Raw genomic sequence first — 18638 nt, forward strand, 5'->3', positions numbered from 1 at the left:
AATGAGAAAAATATTGCTCTCAAATTCAAAAACCCATTGTGAGATTCGAACTGCGGTCCTCGGTATTCCCTGTCTGGCCGTCAACCGACTGAGATATGGCGACAGAATAGTTTCAGACATCAGAATTGTATACTTATATCTAGCCGTAACATTCGACCGTCAAAAGACATGCAAGTGCTTCGTTTTGGTTATTTAGCTTCATGACAAATTGCAGGTAATTGGAAATTCTGTTTTGTAAATTCATCAATCAATATACATATATATATATTCCGAGAGACAGAAATAGTAAATATGATGAAATAACACAATGGGAAGAAAAATCGATGTATCAACATTAAATCGACCGTTTCGTCTCATTCTTAGGTAAAATGAAGCAGAAGCAACTACATAATGTCTAGAATGCAATTTTTTCTCTGTCTATTAGTGTGCACCTGTATATACTTGCCCATAGATCACGGAAGAGTAAGTCTAGATATAAATATTGAATATTTCAAATCATTTATCATGGAGCCTTCATAGCTCAGTTGGTTAGAGCGCCAGTCTAGTAAACTGGAGGTCGAGAGTTCGACTCTCTCTGAAGGCTACTTTTTTGCTGTCATTTTCAGTTAGTTAGCCTCATATACACTTACTCTTAATTCATCCCCCTATTCCTGACAACATTGAGAACTGTAATAAAGTACATCTCGATTAGTTACACTGGTTTGTAAGCCTACAAAGCAATCATTTGAATGGTTAAAACACTATTCATTGGAACTGCTTTATTTGAAAATAAAATTGTCGAATAACGGATAACAAGAAGTCGAACATGAATAATGTCTACCGAAGGTTCGGCCCGGGGATACTAAAGGTGAACAAAGTTATATCGCCTGAGGTTATTGTCACTTGAAAATCTACGGGCAAATTCAGAAATGTGAATTTAACGTTTGATCTTGCTTATAGCACAGGTCAAAAACATTTGAGTTCAATGAGAAAAATATTGCTCTCAAATTCAAAAACCCATTGTGAGATTCGAACTGCGGTCCTCGGTATTCCCTGTCTGGCCGTCAACCGACTGAGATATGGCGACAGAATAGTTTCAGACATCAGAATTGTATACTTATATCTAGCCGTAACATTCGACCGTCAAAAGACATGCAAGTGCTTCGTTTTGGTTATTTAGCTTCATGACAAATTGCAGGTAATTGGAAATTCTGTTTTGTAAATTCATCAATCAATATACATATATATATATTCCGAGAGACAGAAATAGTAAATATGATGAAATAACACAATGGGAAGAAAAATCGATGTATCAACATTAAATCGACCGTTTCGTCTCATTCTTAGGTAAAATGAAGCAGAAGCAACTACATAATGTCTAGAATGCAATTTTTTCTCTGTCTATTAGTGTGCACCTGTATATACTTGCCCATAGATCACGGAAGAGTAAGTCTAGATATAAATATTGAATATTTCAAATCATTTATCATGGAGCCTTCATAGCTCAGTTGGTTAGAGCGCCAGTCTAGTAAACTGGAGGTCGAGAGTTCGACTCTCTCTGAAGGCTACTTTTTTGCTGTCATTTTCAGTTAGTTAGCCTCATATACACTTACTCTTAATTCATCCCCCTATTCCTGACAACATTGAGAACTGTAATAAAGTACATCTCGATTAGTTACACTGGTTTGTAAGCCTACAAAGCAATCATTTGAATGGTTAAAACACTATTCATTGGAACTGCTTTATTTGAAAATAAAATTGTCGAATAACGGATAACAAGAAGTCGAACATGAATAATGTCTACCGAAGGTTCGGCCCGGGGATACTAAAGGTGAACAAAGTTATATCGCCTGAGGTTATTGTCACTTGAAAATCTACGGGCAAATTCAGAAATGTGAATTTAACGTTTGATCTTGCTTATAGCACAGGTCAAAAACATTTGAGTTCAATGAGAAAAATATTGCTCTCAAATTCAAAAACCCATTGTGAGATTCGAACTGCGGTCCTCGGTATTCCCTGTCTGGCCGTCAACCGACTGAGATATGGCGACAGAATAGTTTCAGACATCAGAATTGTATACTTATATCTAGCCGTAACATTCGACCGTCAAAAGACATGCAAGTGCTTCGTTTTGGTTATTTAGCTTCATGACAAATTGCAGGTAATTGGAAATTCTGTTTTGTAAATTCATCAATCAATATACATATATATATATTCCGAGAGACAGAAATAGTAAATATGATGAAATAACACAATGGGAAGAAAAATCGATGTATCAACATTAAATCGACCGTTTCGTCTCATTCTTAGGTAAAATGAAGCAGAAGCAACTACATAATGTCTAGAATGCAATTTTTTCTCTGTCTATTAGTGTGCACCTGTATATACTTGCCCATAGATCACGGAAGAGTAAGTCTAGATATAAATATTGAATATTTCAAATCATTTATCATGGAGCCTTCATAGCTCAGTTGGTTAGAGCGCCAGTCTAGTAAACTGGAGGTCGAGAGTTCGACTCTCTCTGAAGGCTACTTTTTTGCTGTCATTTTCAGTTAGTTAGCCTCATATACACTTACTCTTAATTCATCCCCCTATTCCTGACAACATTGAGAACTGTAATAAAGTACATCTCGATTAGTTACACTGGTTTGTAAGCCTACAAAGCAATCATTTGAATGGTTAAAACACTATTCATTGGAACTGCTTTATTTGAAAATAAAATTGTCGAATAACGGATAACAAGAAGTCGAACATGAATAATGTCTACCGAAGGTTCGGCCCGGGGATACTAAAGGTGAACAAAGTTATATCGCCTGAGGTTATTGTCACTTGAAAATCTACGGGCAAATTCAGAAATGTGAATTTAACGTTTGATCTTGCTTATAGCACAGGTCAAAAACATTTGAGTTCAATGAGAAAAATATTGCTCTCAAATTCAAAAACCCATTGTGAGATTCGAACTGCGGTCCTCGGTATTCCCTGTCTGGCCGTCAACCGACTGAGATATGGCGACAGAATAGTTTCAGACATCAGAATTGTATACTTATATCTAGCCGTAACATTCGACCGTCAAAAGACATGCAAGTGCTTCGTTTTGGTTATTTAGCTTCATGACAAATTGCAGGTAATTGGAAATTCTGTTTTGTAAATTCATCAATCAATATACATATATATATATTCCGAGAGACAGAAATAGTAAATATGATGAAATAACACAATGGGAAGAAAAATCGATGTATCAACATTAAATCGACCGTTTCGTCTCATTCTTAGGTAAAATGAAGCAGAAGCAACTACATAATGTCTAGAATGCAATTTTTTCTCTGTCTATTAGTGTGCACCTGTATATACTTGCCCATAGATCACGGAAGAGTAAGTCTAGATATAAATATTGAATATTTCAAATCATTTATCATGGAGCCTTCATAGCTCAGTTGGTTAGAGCGCCAGTCTAGTAAACTGGAGGTCGAGAGTTCGACTCTCTCTGAAGGCTACTTTTTTGCTGTCATTTTCAGTTAGTTAGCCTCATATACACTTACTCTTAATTCATCCCCCTATTCCTGACAACATTGAGAACTGTAATAAAGTACATCTCGATTAGTTACACTGGTTTGTAAGCCTACAAAGCAATCATTTGAATGGTTAAAACACTATTCATTGGAACTGCTTTATTTGAAAATAAAATTGTCGAATAACGGATAACAAGAAGTCGAACATGAATAATGTCTACCGAAGGTTCGGCCCGGGGATACTAAAGGTGAACAAAGTTATATCGCCTGAGGTTATTGTCACTTGAAAATCTACGGGCAAATTCAGAAATGTGAATTTAACGTTTGATCTTGCTTATAGCACAGGTCAAAAACATTTGAGTTCAATGAGAAAAATATTGCTCTCAAATTCAAAAACCCATTGTGAGATTCGAACTGCGGTCCTCGGTATTCCCTGTCTGGCCGTCAACCGACTGAGATATGGCGACAGAATAGTTTCAGACATCAGAATTGTATACTTATATCTAGCCGTAACATTCGACCGTCAAAAGACATGCAAGTGCTTCGTTTTGGTTATTTAGCTTCATGACAAATTGCAGGTAATTGGAAATTCTGTTTTGTAAATTCATCAATCAATATACATATATATATATTCCGAGAGACAGAAATAGTAAATATGATGAAATAACACAATGGGAAGAAAAATCGATGTATCAACATTAAATCGACCGTTTCGTCTCATTCTTAGGTAAAATGAAGCAGAAGCAACTACATAATGTCTAGAATGCAATTTTTTCTCTGTCTATTAGTGTGCACCTGTATATACTTGCCCATAGATCACGGAAGAGTAAGTCTAGATATAAATATTGAATATTTCAAATCATTTATCATGGAGCCTTCATAGCTCAGTTGGTTAGAGCGCCAGTCTAGTAAACTGGAGGTCGAGAGTTCGACTCTCTCTGAAGGCTACTTTTTTGCTGTCATTTTCAGTTAGTTAGCCTCATATACACTTACTCTTAATTCATCCCCCTATTCCTGACAACATTGAGAACTGTAATAAAGTACATCTCGATTAGTTACACTGGTTTGTAAGCCTACAAAGCAATCATTTGAATGGTTAAAACACTATTCATTGGAACTGCTTTATTTGAAAATAAAATTGTCGAATAACGGATAACAAGAAGTCGAACATGAATAATGTCTACCGAAGGTTCGGCCCGGGGATACTAAAGGTGAACAAAGTTATATCGCCTGAGGTTATTGTCACTTGAAAATCTACGGGCAAATTCAGAAATGTGAATTTAACGTTTGATCTTGCTTATAGCACAGGTCAAAAACATTTGAGTTCAATGAGAAAAATATTGCTCTCAAATTCAAAAACCCATTGTGAGATTCGAACTGCGGTCCTCGGTATTCCCTGTCTGGCCGTCAACCGACTGAGATATGGCGACAGAATAGTTTCAGACATCAGAATTGTATACTTATATCTAGCCGTAACATTCGACCGTCAAAAGACATGCAAGTGCTTCGTTTTGGTTATTTAGCTTCATGACAAATTGCAGGTAATTGGAAATTCTGTTTTGTAAATTCATCAATCAATATACATATATATATATTCCGAGAGACAGAAATAGTAAATATGATGAAATAACACAATGGGAAGAAAAATCGATGTATCAACATTAAATCGACCGTTTCGTCTCATTCTTAGGTAAAATGAAGCAGAAGCAACTACATAATGTCTAGAATGCAATTTTTTCTCTGTCTATTAGTGTGCACCTGTATATACTTGCCCATAGATCACGGAAGAGTAAGTCTAGATATAAATATTGAATATTTCAAATCATTTATCATGGAGCCTTCATAGCTCAGTTGGTTAGAGCGCCAGTCTAGTAAACTGGAGGTCGAGAGTTCGACTCTCTCTGAAGGCTACTTTTTTGCTGTCATTTTCAGTTAGTTAGCCTCATATACACTTACTCTTAATTCATCCCCCTATTCCTGACAACATTGAGAACTGTAATAAAGTACATCTCGATTAGTTACACTGGTTTGTAAGCCTACAAAGCAATCATTTGAATGGTTAAAACACTATTCATTGGAACTGCTTTATTTGAAAATAAAATTGTCGAATAACGGATAACAAGAAGTCGAACATGAATAATGTCTACCGAAGGTTCGGCCCGGGGATACTAAAGGTGAACAAAGTTATATCGCCTGAGGTGAAAAAGTCGAGTGCACCTTACACCTATGTAGACGTATATTTTGCTTGTCCTGTTTTGAAGTTATATTATCTATTGGATTTGGATATTACCAGCCGGAAATAGTTAAAAACACTTTCCAAACAGTTATGTAAGTTTAATTACTGACATTTTTGCAAAAATAGTGCCTTTATATGATGTTTTGTGAACTTTTCTTCTTCATGTGAAAATATTGAGGCTCGCAGAAGGGACATTATAATGGAGAAATTACCAAAACCATTAGTTGCACTCATTAACAGTATTGTAGATGAATATGAACAATTTACTTGGAATTCGAATTACCTAGGTGATAAAATGCGAATTTCGTTGATTTGGACCAGAGGTGAATTGGTGAATGTAAACAAAAGTGTAAAGCATAAGTCGATATCCAACAAAGACAGGGACACTAAACGATTAAAAACGTGGCAAGATAAAATAATAGAGAATACACAAAACGACGACGATCTAGACACTAGTGATATAGAAAGCGATAGTTCGGAGGAAGATATGAGTGAATCGTGTGATGAAAATCAGCAAATTGACAAGGTAGATCTCCCGCTAGTAGCCCCCGAGAAGGTACACATTAAACCTGTAACGAAAATTACTCAGCCGGTACGAGTATCTATAAACAGGTCGATCAATAACAACAATGAATCGCCACCTGGAAAAAGAGTGTGTCGTAGTTCGATATGTGGAACGAGTGCGGAAATTAAAAAACAAAGTGTACACACAAATATAAAGGAATGTGAACGTGTAGAAATAGATGACGAAATAAAAACAGTCGCATCCAAATCGATAATAACCGGGAACAGTCCGTGTAACGATAGCCATTATCAGAAAATAGTGTTTAATAGACGACCAGAAGGCGATCTAGTATTAGGAAAAATTAAAAAGAGAGATACAATAGTTATTTGTAATGTAACAAAGCAGAAAATAAATCATCTGAATCTTGATACGAACAAATCAGGTTATGAAGACACAATGTTTTATATTAATAGATTTAGAGATTTGAGAAAAACGGACGATGAAGATATTAGTAGTTATGTTTTTCATGTTCCGAAATTAGAAAGATACGCGGAAGTTAACAAACTTTGTCCGTGGTGTTTTGTGGAATGAACTGTTATTTGGAAAAAACAAGATCCGTTTCGTGCGTGAATTAACTCTTTAATTATATTGTTTATTATGTATCAAAACTTAGGTTTGGAAACCAACCTATTTTTGTTAGGACTTAAAAATATTATTTGAAATAACATTTGCGTATGCTAACATTTTGTGTTTTTTTTTTCTTGTAATAGTTCAAAGGCTATTTTATTGTTTTATATATAAAAATGAAAATATAAAAAAAAAAAAGAAAGTATATTTATACAATTAGTTTATCATAGGATAGACTGATTAAAAAAGTTACATTGATATAATCAGTTTAATATAGGACATTTTGATAACTTAGAGAAAATGAGCGATTTGTAGACTTAGAGAAAATGAGAGATTTGTTGTTTGTTTTTTTTTGTTTTTTTTCAGGGAAAAATGACAATAATTGATATAAATGTTTTATATATGTGTAATTGTAATCTGTGATATGTATATAGAAGTGAGATTATAATAAAGATAAAAAAAAAAAAAAAAGAGCGCCAGTCTAGTAAACTGGAGGTCGAGAGTTCGACTCTCTCTGAAGGCTACTTTTTTGCTGTCATTTTCAGTTAGTTAGCCTCATATACACTTACTCTTAATTCATCCCCCTATTCCTGACAACATTGAGAACTGTAATAAAGTACATCTCGATTAGTTACACTGGTTTGTAAGCCTACAAAGCAATCATTTGAATGGTTAAAACACTATTCATTGGAACTGCTTTATTTGAAAATAAAATTGTCGAATAACGGATAACAAGAAGTCGAACATGAATAATGTCTACCGAAGGTTCGGCCCGGGGATACTAAAGGTGAACAAAGTTATATCGCCTGAGGTTATTGTCACTTGAAAATCTACGGGCAAATTCAGAAATGTGAATTTAACGTTTGATCTTGCTTATAGCACAGGTCAAAAACATTTGAGTTCAATGAGAAAAATATTGCTCTCAAATTCAAAAACCCATTGTGAGATTCGAACTGCGGTCCTCGGTATTCCCTGTCTGGCCGTCAACCGACTGAGATATGGCGACAGAATAGTTTCAGACATCAGAATTGTATACTTATATCTAGCCGTAACATTCGACCGTCAAAAGACATGCAAGTGCTTCGTTTTGGTTATTTAGCTTCATGACAAATTGCAGGTAATTGGAAATTCTGTTTTGTAAATTCATCAATCAATATACATATATATATATTCCGAGAGACAGAAATAGTAAATATGATGAAATAACACAATGGGAAGAAAAATCGATGTATCAACATTAAATCGACCGTTTCGTCTCATTCTTAGGTAAAATGAAGCAGAAGCAACTACATAATGTCTAGAATGCAATTTTTTCTCTGTCTATTAGTGTGCACCTGTATATACTTGCCCATAGATCACGGAAGAGTAAGTCTAGATATAAATATTGAATATTTCAAATCATTTATCATGGAGCCTTCATAGCTCAGTTGGTTAGAGCGCCAGTCTAGTAAACTGGAGGTCGAGAGTTCGACTCTCTCTGAAGGCTACTTTTTTGCTGTCATTTTCAGTTAGTTAGCCTCATATACACTTACTCTTAATTCATCCCCCTATTCCTGACAACATTGAGAACTGTAATAAAGTACATCTCGATTAGTTACACTGGTTTGTAAGCCTACAAAGCAATCATTTGAATGGTTAAAACACTATTCATTGGAACTGCTTTATTTGAAAATAAAATTGTCGAATAACGGATAACAAGAAGTCGAACATGAATAATGTCTACCGAAGGTTCGGCCCGGGGATACTAAAGGTGAACAAAGTTATATCGCCTGAGGTTATTGTCACTTGAAAATCTACGGGCAAATTCAGAAATGTGAATTTAACGTTTGATCTTGCTTATAGCACAGGTCAAAAACATTTGAGTTCAATGAGAAAAATATTGCTCTCAAATTCAAAAACCCATTGTGAGATTCGAACTGCGGTCCTCGGTATTCCCTGTCTGGCCGTCAACCGACTGAGCTATGGCGACAGAATAGTTTCAGACATCAGAATTGTATACTTATATCTAGCCGTAACATTCGACCGTCAAAAGACATGCAAGTGCTTCGTTTTGGTTATTTAGCTTCATGACAAATTGCAGGTAATTGGAAATTCTGTTTTGTAAATTCATCAATCAATATACATATATATATATTCCGAGAGACAGAAATAGTAAATATGATGAAATAACACAATGGGAAGAAAAATCGATGTATCAACATTAAATCGACCGTTTCGTCTCATTCTTAGGTAAAATGAAGCAGAAGCAACTACATAATGTCTAGAATGCAATTTTTTCTCTGTCTATTAGTGTGCACCTGTATATACTTGCCCATAGATCACGGAAGAGTAAGTCTAGATATAAATATTGAATATTTCAAATCATTTATCATGGAGCCTTCATAGCTCAGTTGGTTAGAGCGCCAGTCTAGTAAACTGGAGGTCGAGAGTTCGACTCTCTCTGAAGGCTACTTTTTTGCTGTCATTTTCAGTTAGTTAGCCTCATATACACTTACTCTTAATTCATCCCCCTATTCCTGACAACATTGAGAACTGTAATAAAGTACATCTCGATTAGTTACACTGGTTTGTAAGCCTACAAAGCAATCATTTGAATGGTTAAAACACTATTCATTGGAACTGCTTTATTTGAAAATAAAATTGTCGAATAACGGATAACAAGAAGTCGAACATGAATAATGTCTACCGAAGGTTCGGCCCGGGGATACTAAAGGTGAACAAAGTTATATCGCCTGAGGTTATTGTCACTTGAAAATCTACGGGCAAATTCAGAAATGTGAATTTAACGTTTGATCTTGCTTATAGCACAGGTCAAAAACATTTGAGTTCAATGAGAAAAATATTGCTCTCAAATTCAAAAACCCATTGTGAGATTCGAACTGCGGTCCTCGGTATTCCCTGTCTGGCCGTCAACCGACTGAGCTATGGCGACAGAATAGTTTCAGACATCAGAATTGTATACTTATATCTAGCCGTAACATTCGACCGTCAAAAGACATGCAAGTGCTTCGTTTTGGTTATTTAGCTTCATGACAAATTGCAGGTAATTGGAAATTCTGTTTTGTAAATTCATCAATCAATATACATATATATATATTCCGAGAGACAGAAATAGTAAATATGATGAAATAACACAATGGGAAGAAAAATCGATGTATCAACATTAAATCGACCGTTTCGTCTCATTCTTAGGTAAAATGAAGCAGAAGCAACTACATAATGTCTAGAATGCAATTTTTTCTCTGTCTATTAGTGTGCACCTGTATATACTTGCCCATAGATCACGGAAGAGTAAGTCTAGATATAAATATTGAATATTTCAAATCATTTATCATGGAGCCTTCATAGCTCAGTTGGTTAGAGCGCCAGTCTAGTAAACTGGAGGTCGAGAGTTCGACTCTCTCTGAAGGCTACTTTTTTGCTGTCATTTTCAGTTAGTTAGCCTCATATACACTTACTCTTAATTCATCCCCCTATTCCTGACAACATTGAGAACTGTAATAAAGTACATCTCGATTAGTTACACTGGTTTGTAAGCCTACAAAGCAATCATTTGAATGGTTAAAACACTATTCATTGGAACTGCTTTATTTGAAAATAAAATTGTCGAATAACGGATAACAAGAAGTCGAACATGAATAATGTCTACCGAAGGTTCGGCCCGGGGATACTAAAGGTGAACAAAGTTATATCGCCTGAGGTTATTGTCACTTGAAAATCTACGGGCAAATTCAGAAATGTGAATTTAACGTTTGATCTTGCTTATAGCACAGGTCAAAAACATTTGAGTTCAATGAGAAAAATATTGCTCTCAAATTCAAAAACCCATTGTGAGATTCGAACTGCGGTCCTCGGTATTCCCTGTCTGGCCGTCAACCGACTGAGCTATGGCGACAGAATAGTTTCAGACATCAGAATTGTATACTTATATCTAGCCGTAACATTCGACCGTCAAAAGACATGCAAGTGCTTCGTTTTGGTTATTTAGCTTCATGACAAATTGCAGGTAATTGGAAATTCTGTTTTGTAAATTCATCAATCAATATACATATATATATATTCCGAGAGACAGAAATAGTAAATATGATGAAATAACACAATGGGAAGAAAAATCGATGTATCAACATTAAATCGACCGTTTCGTCTCATTCTTAGGTAAAATGAAGCAGAAGCAACTACATAATGTCTAGAATGCAATTTTTTCTCTGTCTATTAGTGTGCACCTGTATATACTTGCCCATAGATCACGGAAGAGTAAGTCTAGATATAAATATTGAATATTTCAAATCATTTATCATGGAGCCTTCATAGCTCAGTTGGTTAGAGCGCCAGTCTAGTAAACTGGAGGTCGAGAGTTCGACTCTCTCTGAAGGCTACTTTTTTGCTGTCATTTTCAGTTAGTTAGCCTCATATACACTTACTCTTAATTCATCCCCCTATTCCTGACAACATTGAGAACTGTAATAAAGTACATCTCGATTAGTTACACTGGTTTGTAAGCCTACAAAGCAATCATTTGAATGGTTAAAACACTATTCATTGGAACTGCTTTATTTGAAAATAAAATTGAAGGTTCGGCCCGGGGATACTAAAGGTGAACAAAGTTATATCGCCTGAGGTTATTGTCACTTGAAAATCTACGGGCAAATTCAGAAATGTGAATTTAACGTTTGATCTTGCTTATAGCACAGGTCAAAAACATTTGAGTTCAATGAGAAAAATATTGCTCTCAAATTCAAAAACCCATTGTGAGATTCGAACTGCGGTCCTCGGTATTCCCTGTCTGGCCGTCAACCGACTGAGCTATGGCGACAGAATAGTTTCAGACATCAGAATTGTATACTTATATCTAGCCGTAACATTCGACCGTCAAAAGACATGCAAGTGCTTCGTTTTGGTTATTTAGCTTCATGACAAATTGCAGGTAATTGGAAATTCTGTTTTGTAAATTCATCAATCAATATACATATATATATATTCCGAGAGACAGAAATAGTAAATATGATGAAATAACACAATGGGAAGAAAAATCGATGTATCAACATTAAATCGACCGTTTCGTCTCATTCTTAGGTAAAATGAAGCAGAAGCAACTACATAATGTCTAGAATGCAATTTTTTCTCTGTCTATTAGTGTGCACCTGTATATACTTGCCCATAGATCACGGAAGAGTAAGTCTAGATATAAATATTGAATATTTCAAATCATTTATCATGGAGCCTTCATAGCTCAGTTGGTTAGAGCGCCAGTCTAGTAAACTGGAGGTCGAGAGTTCGACTCTCTCTGAAGGCTACTTTTTTGCTGTCATTTTCAGTTAGTTAGCCTCATATACACTTACTCTTAATTCATCCCCCTATTCCTGACAACATTGAGAACTGTAATAAAGTACATCTCGATTAGTTACACTGGTTTGTAAGCCTACAAAGCAATCATTTGAATGGTTAAAACACTATTCATTGGAACTGCTTTATTTGAAAATAAAATTGTCGAATAACGGATAACAAGAAGTCGAACATGAATAATGTCTACCGAAGGTTCGGCCCGGGGATACTAAAGGTGAACAAAGTTATATCGCCTGAGGTTATTGTCACTTGAAAATCTACGGGCAAATTCAGAAATGTGAATTTAACGTTTGATCTTGCTTATAGCACAGGTCAAAAACATTTGAGTTCAATGAGAAAAATATTGCTCTCAAATTCAAAAACCCATTGTGAGATTCGAACTGCGGTCCTCGGTATTCCCTGTCTGGCCGTCAACCGACTGAGCTATGGCGACAGAATAGTTTCAGACATCAGAATTGTATACTTATATCTAGCCGTAACATTCGACCGTCAAAAGACATGCAAGTGCTTCGTTTTGGTTATTTAGCTTCATGACAAATTGCAGGTAATTGGAAATTCTGTTTTGTAAATTCATCAATCAATATACATATATATATATTCCGAGAGACAGAAATAGTAAATATGATGAAATAACACAATGGGAAGAAAAATCGATGTATCAACATTAAATCGACCGTTTCGTCTCATTCTTAGGTAAAATGAAGCAGAAGCAACTACATAATGTCTAGAATGCAATTTTTTCTCTGTCTATTAGTGTGCACCTGTATATACTTGCCCATAGATCACGGAAGAGTAAGTCTAGATATAAATATTGAATATTTCAAATCATTTATCATGGAGCCTTCATAGCTCAGTTGGTTAGAGCGCCAGTCTAGTAAACTGGAGGTCGAGAGTTCGACTCTCTCTGAAGGCTACTTTTTTGCTGTCATTTTCAGTTAGTTAGCCTCATATACACTTACTCTTAATTCATCCCCCTATTCCTGACAACATTGAGAACTTTAATAAAGTACATCTCGATTAGTTACACTGGTTTGTAAGCCTACAAAGCAATCATTTGAATGGTTAAAACACTATTCATTGGAACTGCTTTATTTGAAAATAAAATTGTCGAATAACGGATAACAAGAAGTCGAACATGAATAATGTCTACCGAAGGTTCGGCCCGGGGATACTAAAGGTGAACAAAGTTATATCGCCTGAGGTTATTGTCACTTGAAAATCTACGGGCAAATTCAGAAATGTGAATTTAACGTTTGATCTTGCTTATAGCACAGGTCAAAAACATTTGAGTTCAATGAGAAAAATATTGCTCTCAAATTCAAAAACCCATTGTGAGATTCGAACTGCGGTCCTCGGTATTCCCTGTCTGGCCGTCAACCGACTGAGCTATGGCGACAGAATAGTTTCAGACATCAGAATTGTATACTTATATCTAGCCGTAACATTCGACCGTCAAAAGACATGCAAGTGCTTCGTTTTGGTTATTTAGCTTCATGACAAATTGCAGGTAATTGGAAATTCTGTTTTGTAAATTCATCAATCAATATACATATATATATATTCCGAGAGACAGAAATAGTAAATATGATGAAATAACACAATGGGAAGAAAAATCGATGTATCAACATTAAATCGACCGTTTCGTCTCATTCTTAGGTAAAATGAAGCAGAAGCAACTACATAATGTCTAGAATGCAATTTTTTCTCTGTCTATTAGTGTGCACCTGTATATACTTGCCCATAGATCACGGAAGAGTAAGTCTAGATATAAATATTGAATATTTCAAATCATTTATCATGGAGCCTTCATAGCTCAGTTGGTTAGAGCGCCAGTCTAGTAAACTGGAGGTCGAGAGTTCGACTCTCTCTGAAGGCTACTTTTTTGCTGTCATTTTCAGTTAGTTAGCCTCATATACACTTACTCTTAATTCATCCCCCTATTCCTGACAACATTGAGAACTTTAATAAAGTACATCTCGATTAGTTACACTGGTTTGTAAGCCTACAAAGCAATCATTTGAATGGTTAAAACACTATTCATTGGAACTGCTTTATTTGAAAATAAAATTGTCGAATAACGGATAACAAGAAGTCGAACATGAATAATGTCTACCGAAGGTTCGGCCCGGGGATACTAAAGGTGAACAAAGTTATATCGCCTGAGGTTATTGTCACTTGAAAATCTACGGGCAAATTCAGAAATGTGAATTTAACGTTTGATCTTGCTTATAGCACAGGTCAAAAACATTTGAGTTCAATGAGAAAAATATTGCTCTCAAATTCAAAAACCCATTGTGAGATTCGAACTGCGGTCCTCGGTATTCCCTGTCTGGCCGTCAACCGACTGAGCTATGGCGACAGAATAGTTTCAGACATCAGAATTGTATACTTATATCTAGCCGTAACATTCGACCGTCAAAAGACATGCAAGTGCTTCGTTTTGGTTATTTAGCTTCATGACAAATTGCAGGTAATTGGAAATTCTGTTTTGTAAATTCATCAATCAATATACATATATATATATTCCGAGAGACAGAAATAGTAAATATGATGAAATAACACAATGGGAAGAAAAATCGATGTATCAACATTAAATCGACCGTTTCGTCTCATTCTTAGGTAAAATGAAGCAGAAGCAACTACATAATGTCTAGAATGCAATTTTTTCTCTGTCTATTAGTGTGCACCTGTATATACTTGCCCATAGATCACGGAAGAGTAAGTCTAGATATAAATATTGAATATTTCAAATCATTTATCATGGAGCCTTCATAGCTCAGTTGGTTAGAGCGCCAGTCTAGTAAACTGGAGGTCGAGAGTTCGACTCTCTCTGAAGGCTACTTTTTTGCTGTCATTTTCAGTTAGTTAGCCTCATATACACTTACTCTTAATTCATCCCCCTATTCCTGACAACATTGAGAACTTTAATAAAGTACATCTCGATTAGTTACACTGGTTTGTAAGCCTACAAAGCAATCATTTGAATGGTTAAAACACTATTCATTGGAACTGCTTTATTTGAAAATAAAATTGTCGAATAACGGATAACAAGAAGTCGAACATGAATAATGTCTACCGAAGGTTCGGCCCGGGGATACTAAAGGTGAACAAAGTTATATCGCCTGAGGTTATTGTCACTTGAAAATCTACGGGCAAATTCAGAAATGTGAATTTAACGTTTGATCTTGCTTATAGCACAGGTCAAAAACATTTGAGTTCAATGAGAAAAATATTGCTCTCAAATTCAAAAACCCATTGTGAGATTCGAACTGCGGTCCTCGGTATTCCCTGTCTGGCCGTCAACCGACTGAGCTATGGCGACAGAATAGTTTCAGACATCAGAATTGTATACTTATATCTAGCCGTAACATTCGACCGTCAAAAGACATGCAAGTGCTTCGTTTTGGTTATTTAGCTTCATGACAAATTGCAGGTAATTGGAAATTCTGTTTTGTAAATTCATCAATCAATATACATATATATATATTCCGAGAGACAGAAATAGTAAATATGATGAAATAACACAATGGGAAGAAAAATCGATGTATCAACATTAAATCGACCGTTTCGTCTCATTCTTAGGTAAAATGAAGCAGAAGCAACTACATAATGTCTAGAATGCAATTTTTTCTCTGTCTATTAGTGTGCACCTGTATATACTTGCCCATAGATCACGGAAGAGTAAGTCTAGATATAAATATTGAATATTTCAAATCATTTATCATGGAGCCTTCATAGCTCAGTTGGTTAGAGCGCCAGTCTAGTAAACTGGAGGTCGAGAGTTCGACTCTCTCTGAAGGCTACTTTTTTGCTGTCATTTTCAGTTAGTTAGCCTCATATACACTTACTCTTAATTCATCCCCCTATTCCTGACAACATTGAGAACTTTAATAAAGTACATCTCGATTAGTTACACTGGTTTGTAAGCCTACAAAGCAATCATTTGAATGGTTAAAACACTATTCATTGGAACTGCTTTATTTGAAAATAAAATTGTCGAATAACGGATAACAAGAAGTCGAACATGAATAATGTCTACCGAAGGTTCGGCCCGGGGATACTAAAGGTGAACAAAGTTATATCGCCTGAGGTTATTGTCACTTGAAAATCTACGGGCAAATTCAGAAATGTGAATTTAACGTTTGATCTTGCTTATAGCACAGGTCAAAAACATTTGAGTTCAATGAGAAAAATATTGCTCTCAAATTCAAAAACCCATTGTGAGATTCGAACTGCGGTCCTCGGTATTCCCTGTCTGGCCGTCAACCGACTGAGCTATGGCGACAGAATAGTTTCAGACATCAGAATTGTATACTTATATCTAGCCGTAACATTCGACCGTCAAAAGACATGCAAGTGCTTCGTTTTGGTTATTTAGCTTCATGACAAATTGCAGGTAATTGGAAATTCTGTTTTGTAAATTCATCAATCAATATACATATATATATATTCCGAGAGACAGAAATAGTAAATATGATGAAATAACACAATGGGAAGAAAAATCGATGTATCAACATTAAATCGACCGTTTCGTCTCATTCTTAGGTAAAATGAAGCAGAAGCAACTACATAATGTCTAGAATGCAATTTTTTCTCTGTCTATTAGTGTGCACCTGTATATACTTGCCCATAGATCACGGAAGAGTAAGTCTAGATATAAATATTGAATATTTCAAATCATTTATCATGGAGCCTTCATAGCTCAGTTGGTTAGAGCGCCAGTCTAGTAAACTGGAGGTCGAGAGTTCGACTCTCTCTGAAGGCTACTTTTTTGCTGTCATTTTCAGTTAGTTAGCCTCATATACACTTACTCTTAATTCATCCCCCTATTCCTGACAACATTGAGAACTGTAATAAAGTACATCTCGATTAGTTACACTGGTTTGTAAGCCTACAAAGCAATCATTTGAATGGTTAAAACACTATTCATTGGAACTGCTTTATTTGAAAATAAAATTGTCGAATAACGGATAACAAGAAGTCGAACATGAATAATGTCTACCGAAGGTTCGGCCCGGGGATACTAAAGGTGAACAAAGTTATATCGCCTGAGGTTATTGTCACTTGAAAATCTACGGGCAAATTCAGAAATGTGAATTTAACGTTTGATCTTGCTTATAGCACAGGTCAAAAACATTTGAGTTCAATGAGAAAAATATTGCTCTCAAATTCAAAAACCCATTGTGAGATTCGAACTGCGGTCCTCGGTATTCCCTGTCTGGCCGTCAACCGACTGAGCTATGGCGACAGAATAGTTTCAGACATCAGAATTGTATACTTATATCTAGCCGTAACATTCGACCGTCAAAAGACATGCAAGTGCTTCGTTTTGGTTATTTAGCTTCATGACAAATTGCAGGTAATTGGAAATTCTGTTTTGTAAATTCATCAATCAATATACATATATATATATTCCGAGAGACAGAAATAGTAAATATGATGAAATAACACAATGGGAAGAAAAATCGATGTATCAACATTAAATCGACCGTTTCGTCTCATTCTTAGGTAAAATGAAGCAGAAGCAACTACATAATGTCTAGAATGCAATTTTTTCTCTGTCTATTAGTGTGCACCTGTATATACTTGCCCATAGATCACGGAAGAGTAAGTCTAGATATAAATATTGAATATTTCAAATCATTTATCATGGAGCCTTCATAGCTCAGTTGGTTAGAGCGCCAGTCTAGTAAACTGGAGGTCGAGAGTTCGACTCTCTCTGAAGGCTACTTTTTTGCTGTCATTTTCAGTTAGTTAGCCTCATATACACTTACTCTTAATTCATCCCCCTATTCCTGACAACATTGAGAACTGTAATAAAGTACATCTCGATTAGTTACACTGGTTTGTAAGCCTACAAAGCAATCATTTGAATGGTTAAAACACTATTCATTGGAACTGCTTTATTTGAAAATAAAATTGTCGAATAACGGATAACAAGAAGTCGAACATGAATAATGTCTACCGAAGGTTCGGCCCGGGGATACTAAAGGTGAACAAAGTTATATCGCCTGAGGTTATTGTCACTTGAAAATCTACGGGCAAATTCAGAAATGTGAATTTAACGTTTGATCTTGCTTATAGCACAGGTCAAAAACATTTGAGTTCAATGAGAAAAATATTGCTCTCAAATTCAAAAACCCATTGTGAGATTCGAACTGCGGTCCTCGGTATTCCCTGTCTGGCCGTCAACCGACTGAGCTATGGCGACAGAATAGTTTCAGACATCAGAATTGTATACTTATATCTAGCCGTAACATTCGACCGTCAAAAGACATGCAAGTGCTTCGTTTTGGTTATTTAGCTTCATGACAAATTGCAGGTAATTGGAAATTCTGTTTTGTAAATTCATCAATCAATATACATATATATATATTCCGAGAGACAGAAATAGTAAATATGATGAAATAACACAATGGGAAGAAAAATCGATGTATCA

At 35.6% G+C, this 18638-nt stretch overlaps 17 non-coding genes across 17 annotated transcripts; all 17 read left to right on the plus strand.

Annotated features, from left to right (window-relative positions):
* Positions 1 to 509: 509 nt before the first annotated feature.
* Positions 510 to 583, plus strand: Trnat-agu (transfer RNA threonine (anticodon AGU)). Its single transcript has one exon. It is a non-coding gene; the product is annotated as a tRNA-Thr (tRNA).
* An 889-nt stretch (positions 584 to 1472) lies between these two features.
* On the plus strand, positions 1473 to 1546 carry Trnat-agu (transfer RNA threonine (anticodon AGU)). Its single transcript has one exon. It is a non-coding gene; the product is annotated as a tRNA-Thr (tRNA).
* An 889-nt stretch (positions 1547 to 2435) lies between these two features.
* On the plus strand, positions 2436 to 2509 carry Trnat-agu (transfer RNA threonine (anticodon AGU)). Its single transcript has one exon. It is a non-coding gene; the product is annotated as a tRNA-Thr (tRNA).
* An 889-nt stretch (positions 2510 to 3398) lies between these two features.
* Trnat-agu (transfer RNA threonine (anticodon AGU)) lies at positions 3399 to 3472 on the plus strand. Its single transcript has one exon. It is a non-coding gene; the product is annotated as a tRNA-Thr (tRNA).
* Positions 3473 to 4361: 889 nt separating this feature from the next.
* Trnat-agu (transfer RNA threonine (anticodon AGU)) lies at positions 4362 to 4435 on the plus strand. Its single transcript has one exon. It is a non-coding gene; the product is annotated as a tRNA-Thr (tRNA).
* An 889-nt stretch (positions 4436 to 5324) lies between these two features.
* Trnat-agu (transfer RNA threonine (anticodon AGU)) lies at positions 5325 to 5398 on the plus strand. Its single transcript has one exon. It is a non-coding gene; the product is annotated as a tRNA-Thr (tRNA).
* Positions 5399 to 8268: 2870 nt separating this feature from the next.
* On the plus strand, positions 8269 to 8342 carry Trnat-agu (transfer RNA threonine (anticodon AGU)). The gene has a single exon. It is a non-coding gene; the product is annotated as a tRNA-Thr (tRNA).
* An 889-nt stretch (positions 8343 to 9231) lies between these two features.
* Trnat-agu (transfer RNA threonine (anticodon AGU)) lies at positions 9232 to 9305 on the plus strand. Its single transcript has one exon. It is a non-coding gene; the product is annotated as a tRNA-Thr (tRNA).
* Positions 9306 to 10194: 889 nt separating this feature from the next.
* Trnat-agu (transfer RNA threonine (anticodon AGU)) lies at positions 10195 to 10268 on the plus strand. The gene has a single exon. It is a non-coding gene; the product is annotated as a tRNA-Thr (tRNA).
* Positions 10269 to 11157: 889 nt separating this feature from the next.
* Positions 11158 to 11231, plus strand: Trnat-agu (transfer RNA threonine (anticodon AGU)). The gene has a single exon. It is a non-coding gene; the product is annotated as a tRNA-Thr (tRNA).
* An 844-nt stretch (positions 11232 to 12075) lies between these two features.
* On the plus strand, positions 12076 to 12149 carry Trnat-agu (transfer RNA threonine (anticodon AGU)). The gene has a single exon. It is a non-coding gene; the product is annotated as a tRNA-Thr (tRNA).
* An 889-nt stretch (positions 12150 to 13038) lies between these two features.
* On the plus strand, positions 13039 to 13112 carry Trnat-agu (transfer RNA threonine (anticodon AGU)). The gene has a single exon. It is a non-coding gene; the product is annotated as a tRNA-Thr (tRNA).
* An 889-nt stretch (positions 13113 to 14001) lies between these two features.
* Trnat-agu (transfer RNA threonine (anticodon AGU)) lies at positions 14002 to 14075 on the plus strand. Its single transcript has one exon. It is a non-coding gene; the product is annotated as a tRNA-Thr (tRNA).
* An 889-nt stretch (positions 14076 to 14964) lies between these two features.
* Trnat-agu (transfer RNA threonine (anticodon AGU)) lies at positions 14965 to 15038 on the plus strand. Its single transcript has one exon. It is a non-coding gene; the product is annotated as a tRNA-Thr (tRNA).
* An 889-nt stretch (positions 15039 to 15927) lies between these two features.
* Positions 15928 to 16001, plus strand: Trnat-agu (transfer RNA threonine (anticodon AGU)). The gene has a single exon. It is a non-coding gene; the product is annotated as a tRNA-Thr (tRNA).
* Positions 16002 to 16890: 889 nt separating this feature from the next.
* Positions 16891 to 16964, plus strand: Trnat-agu (transfer RNA threonine (anticodon AGU)). Its single transcript has one exon. It is a non-coding gene; the product is annotated as a tRNA-Thr (tRNA).
* An 889-nt stretch (positions 16965 to 17853) lies between these two features.
* Positions 17854 to 17927, plus strand: Trnat-agu (transfer RNA threonine (anticodon AGU)). Its single transcript has one exon. It is a non-coding gene; the product is annotated as a tRNA-Thr (tRNA).
* Positions 17928 to 18638: the final 711 nt, after the last annotated feature.

This window comes from Mytilus edulis, chromosome 5, assembly GCF_963676685.1.
Source record: "Mytilus edulis chromosome 5, xbMytEdul2.2, whole genome shotgun sequence".
NCBI classification, from domain to species: Eukaryota; Metazoa; Mollusca; class Bivalvia; order Mytilida; family Mytilidae; genus Mytilus; species Mytilus edulis.